General features: G+C 28.7%; 1 protein-coding gene across 3 annotated transcripts in view; it reads right to left on the reverse strand.

Moving 5' to 3' along the window:
- The window catches only part of LOC142333868 (uncharacterized), a 62,446-nt gene extending 56,155 nt beyond the window's left edge, over nt 1-6,291 (reverse strand). For all 3 annotated transcript variants that reach the window (XM_075381440.1, XM_075381437.1, XM_075381438.1), the window contains exon 1: nt 6,045-6,291. The gene's annotated coding sequence lies outside the window, so the exon portion shown is untranslated. The remainder of the gene's footprint in view (nt 1-6,044) is intronic.

The raw sequence follows: 6,291 nt of genomic DNA on the forward strand, positions 1-6,291 counted from the left end.
TTTCCTATTCCTGTTACTTTTTAATCTTACATAGAACTAGCAGTAAATAATATTAAAGAACAATTTAGATCCGGAGTAACAGTACAAGGTGAAAACATAAAGATGCTACGATTTGTTGATCACATGGTAATTATGGCCGAGAGTAAAAAAGATTTAGAAGAAACAATGAACGATTTGGAAGAAGTTTTACACAAGAACTAGCACATGAACATAACAAGAGCAAAACAAAAGTAATGAAATGTAGTAGAAATATTGTAGATGGACCACTGAATATGGAAGAGAAAAGATTATGGACGTAGAAGAATTTTGTTATCTGGGAAGTAGAATTACTAAAGATGGGCAAAGCAGGAGCGATATAAAATGCCGAATAGCACAGATGAAATGAGCCTTTATTCAGAAATATAATTTGTTTACATCAAAAATTAATTTCAACGTCAGGAAAAGATTTTTGAAAGTATATGTTTTGAGCATAGCTTTATATGGAAGTGAAACTTGGACAATCCGAGTACCTGAAAAGAAAAGATTAGAAGATTTTGAAATGTTGTGCTATAGGAGAATGTTAAAAATCAGATGGGTGGATAAGTGACAAATGAAAAGGTTTTGCGACAAATTGATGAAGAAAGAAGCATTTGGAAAAATTTAATTAAAAGAAGAGACATATATATATAAATATATATAATTTTTTATGACCACATAATAAGAACATTTTGGTCAGCCATTATCAAAGTCTCTTTGATGGGACTATTTGAGCCTTGCGTTCCTGCCAGTACTTTTTAATAAGTTCTGTTCTTTGTGTCCTTTCTAGTGTTAAAAATGTTTGTGTTATGTTTTTCTGGCGAGTGTGAAGCAGGCGTCTTTGTTTCTGATTTTCTTGTTTAATTTTATCTTAATGTGGTGTCTTCTGGTGTAAGACAGTTTCCTTAAGATCCTCTCTTATTCCTCCAATCCACCTGCATCCTGTTATGGTGTTTTTCTAGTAGAGATTGTACTATACTAGCTGTCTCAGAAGACTTGAATCTTCTGATTCAAGAAGATTACTACAGTTAAATTTTGGAGTAATAAATTGTAAAGTAATGATACATAAAAAAATTAGCAAAATTTCTCATAACTTTTCATTTGTTAAAAATATTCTGCTGTTGCTTGCTGTAAGGTATTTCTATGCGATTTATTCAACTTCCACAATAAAAATATATAAATGACATTGAGTATTTATCGTTTTCCATAATTTATTTTAGTGTTCTATTATAATGTTAGTTAATAATAATATACTGAATGTTCAAAAATTTGAATGTATTGAGAATTCAAATTATCTATGTCCTGATTTGTTTGATTTATTAACTGTACATAATTTTTTGTTTTTAATTAAACATTAATATCTTTTTTCTTTTTTGAAAGTATTATGTATTATTTTTAAATTTATCTATTAGGTTAAATCGATTACATTTATTATCAAATTATTGAATTTGTAACAAAATTATTGAAAATAATGAATGGTATAATAAAAAATAATGTTAATTCCTGAATTTAAAAATTATAAAATTCATTTACAAACATAAAAAATACCTAATTATTAGTCAGAAGTGATCCATTAGTGAAAAAAAACCTTTTGGCATGTCGAAAGGTGGAGGTAGATTTCACCGGTGCTAAGTAAGGGATAAAAAAGATTTCTACCTTAAAGTTAAGAAAAACTTTAAATTTACTTAATACAACAATGATTGCATGTGAAATAAAGTTTCACATGTTTAGCCTACAACAAGCCCCATCTTCTTACAATTTCAGCAATGTTTCAGTCATCCCTTGCTGTAAGGGTTGGTCATATCAAACATTGTTTCAGACAAAGGTTTTAAGGTCATGTTTAGAGGACTAACGACCACTTTAAACATATTTGATACTGTGCCTATTGAGGAAGGTATGATTTTTTTTGTCTTCAAAACTTCATTTTTTCCACCCCTTGGACTGATAGTTGGTGATATCAAAAATTTTACTTAGATAAGTCTTAGGCCCTTATCCAAAGAATAGTAGGAACTTTAAAGAAATTTGATATTTTACTTACGAAAGTTATAGGGATATTTTGATTTTTGAAAAAATCCCCCCATGGTCTGATTTTGCCAATTAATGAATTCAACCGAGATTTTGGGTTGTTATATTTTATGTATAATTTGAAAGTGATTGGCGAAAAATTATGGCAGTTATCGTGTCAACAAGAAAGTGAAATATATACAGATATATATATATATATATATATATATATATATATATATATATATCAAAAGATTATATTTAAATAATCTTTTGAGCTGATAGTGGTTTTGGGGTCCTGGGGGACGTGAAACTCAAAGATATGTCAAAATTTTCTAGAAGGCAAATCATGGTACCCATTACAATAGATAACTTTCGTATGAAATTTAATTCATTACTTTCTTTTTTTCCTGTTCAGCCTCTGGTAACTACCGTTTAGATAATTCTTCAGAGGATGAATGAGGATGATATGTATGAGTGTAAATGAAGTGTAGTCTTGTACATTCTCAGTTCGACCGTTCCTGAGATGTGTGGTTAATTGAAACCCAACCACCAAAGAACACAGGTATCCACGATCTAGTATTCAAATCCGTGTAAAAATAACTGGCTTTACTAGGACTTGAACGCTGTAACTCTCGACTTCCAAATCAGCTGATTTGGGAAAGACGCGTTAACCACTAGACCAACCCGATGGGTAGATATAAGAACCTATTTTAGTGTTAATGAAAGAGTCACCTAACAGGAGTTTATTGGATTTATATGGTAATGAAACGATAAATCTACCTTGATTGTTTCTAGTGGTATTAAGTTTGAAGTGTGTTTCATATGTAAGAAGATTCATTAACTGAAACATCAGAATCAGTTGCATGAAGTTTCCAAAAGTTTTCAAATATAGTTCAATGATCTAAGGTATTATTGCTTGTAAAAAGGAATGTAACAGTATTCTTATGTTTAAAGTTAGATCTAGAATAGTAACTAACATTATATAGTTTATAAATCTTGCTAACCTTGGAAGTAGGATGTTTGCGATAAGATTTAAATGCATTGTTGTACTTTAACATTTGCATTTCCAATACTGAATTCCATAATTTGGCAGTATTATAATCTAGCTTTGTTGTTAGAAATTGAATTACAATAAATTCAAATATGTTAACTGGAAGTTGTATTCCTTCAAGCGAGTTGACAAATGAAGAAATGTCATTAATGAATTTAGATAGAAGATCTAACGATTCTCTTTTCACAGAAATTAATTTTAAAATGCAATCTACATTAAAATATTCAATCATAAATTTATTATCAAGTTGTATTATCAATAAATCTAATGTGATTTTATAATTTTCATCAATTATTGGAAGATTTTTAATAATGGCTAAGGCTTCATCTCTAATTGTTGAATGTCAATAATGTAATTTTTGAATATTTGTTAAATCTTGTGGATTAAATCATTAAATATATTGAAAAAGTGAGGCCATTCAAGAATTTCACCTTTAAACGATGGTAAATTATGGTAAGTTGCAATTGTAATTGTTTAATAGTTGTGCCTACAGAATGTTTTTGATTATTTACTCTATGCTGACTATTTATCTGCAAATAATCCAATTCTTGTAATACAGTCCTTAATTGATTTTCTTTAACACAATTTTGTTCTTTATCCATAATGATTACAATAACGAATATGGCCAAAAAACTAAGTAAAACTAAATTACACAAATATTATATAGATATTGTTAATGTAAATTACGAATCCAGTTTCAATGTAGTGAAGAAAGCACCAAAATAATATTTTTGTTCATTCATAATTTAATTATTATTGAAGATCAGATGGAAATTGAATTTTCCAAGCTGCAATTTATTTATATATATATATATGTATATAAAACAATATTAGAACTTCACATATAGCAGATATTTCACATAATTATTTAATTATCTGGTCTTATCCATGTTTTTGGTCTGCCAGGCTGGATCATTTAATCGGAGCCCAATTTTATTTAGATCTTATTTTATCTTGTTAATTTATTCAAGATACAAGATATCCTATTATTCAGGAGACTAAGCTAGAATATACTCTCACCGGTTATCTTCCTATTATTTAAACATAAAAATACTGTTACGTCCCCTTTTACAAGCAACAATAACTTAGATCATTGAACTATATTTGAAAATTTTTGGAAACTTCATGCAACTGATTCTGATGTTTCAGTTAATGAAAGTTCTACATGTGAAACACACTTCTAATTTCATACCACTAGGAACAATCAAGGCAGATTTATTGTTTCACTACCACATAAATCTGATAAAATCCAGCCCGGAGGACGAAAAATAATGTACAACAATTCCAGCCTTGGAGTAATTTGTTGGTTATGTAAACTGTATATATTAAGTAATTGTCAGATAACCAAGTATTGTAAAGCACTTCCTTTATTTATTTTAAACTTACATTGAATTAATCATTACACTGTGTTTCAATAGTTTCATGCTTTTAATTAAGTTCACATTTTTAAATATATATTAAATATGCTGTCTAACTAGAACAGATATAGAATTTAGTAATGTTATCTGTTCAACATTTTAAAGGAAAGGTAAAAATTCAGACATTAATAGTTCTAACAAAAATTAGATGAGCTGGTTCATGAACAAATAAGAAGAGAAAAAAATGACAGATGTTTACATTCAGCAAAACGGCAAAGAAAACAGATGAATCTGAACAATACTGAGCATTATTACCATCAAAGAAAGTAATTCTTATTAGTACTACCTACACTGCAGATGGTTTACAATTATCACAATCATAAGAAAGAATGCAACAAATTAATGAGCTCTTTCATTCAGGAAACTATGTATTACACACAGTTTCCAGTCTGTGTGGAATGTACAGTAATTAAGACTATACCAGACTCTTTTTACAAAATTAAAAATAAAAGTTATCGTAATATTTTTCCCCCTAAAATGATCAACAATTTTGTAGAAAAAATTAAATTAGCAAGTTACAAATTAAAGATTTCAAGTATGTAAAATGAATTACTGGTAAAATGTGTACTATTTTTATGAGTAATTCCAGCATAAAAGTTTCTTTATAGTTTGATAATGATTTTTTTTCTTTATAAATTGTTTTATGAATTAAAAAATTATAGTTTTTATGAATCAAAGAAAAAAATTAACAAAAAGGGCAAAAAGAGGTTTGATATTTGCTGCAACAGTAACAGAATAACAAAAATGTATCGCTGTCTCTCTACTTTGAACTATTGTGTCGGGTTAAATGAAAACAGTCTGGTTTGATGAAGGTGGATTTGTTCTTTTTTTAGTAGTATCTTTGTAAATAAAAAATGGAAATAAATTAAAATATATAAAAAATAATAGTTTCTGTATTCTATTGTACAGTTTAATTAAAAAGTTGTAATGGCATGAACCTGACATTATTTTTGAATAAATTATTTTTCTAGGTTAGATGCACAATATTATTTTATAAACTAAAAATATGGCTCCGTAATTGAAATCAGTAAAACTACACATTAATTTAATTTAATTTATCACCCCATCGATGGCACAGGGGAACTTGTCTGTTATATCAAAGATCCAGCTTCGATTCTCGGCTTCGGTCCAGAAAGTGTGTAACGAATAGGCCCCTGACTGATTACTTGGGACTAGATTTTAAATTATCTAAAATAATTGTTTTTAACACATTAACCATATTTTGCTTACCCCACGAATACAGTACGTTTAGATTGTACAATAATTTTATTTCCTTGGTTAATTATGTATTGCCCATTTAACCTAAAATTTACAACCATGCATGTAACTTGTTTCATATCTGTTTGTATATGTTTGGGATACCATTTCGCCGGTATTATAAATAGAAAACAATGTTAGAAATGTTTGGATATGATATTAAGAAATAGTTATGTATAGTTATGTAAAAATAGGACAGTGCACATTGTATTCTAAAATGCATTACGTAAGTATGGATACACCAGGAAAAGCAATAATTTTAAATTCTATTAAAATAATAATATAAAAAAACTTACCCCAATCGATGAGGGTCGCTATCTAAAATGAACAATGCATAAGAAATAGTAATAGTTAATAATATATCAAGTGTGATCACAGACGCAAATATCCAAATTGAACAGCGTATCGCAGGCCATCAATAACCACTTTATAATCAACCCGAGTCTGACCGCTGGGTTTCATATTCTGTCTACGTAATTCACTGTCGTTCCCCACCCTGCAACTAATGTCGCGTTAAGAGAAACAAATCTCTTTAACCGCCAG

This window comes from Lycorma delicatula, chromosome 13 (genome assembly GCF_047948215.1).
Source record: "Lycorma delicatula isolate Av1 chromosome 13, ASM4794821v1, whole genome shotgun sequence".
Lineage (NCBI taxonomy): Eukaryota > Metazoa > Arthropoda > Insecta > Hemiptera > Fulgoridae > Lycorma > Lycorma delicatula.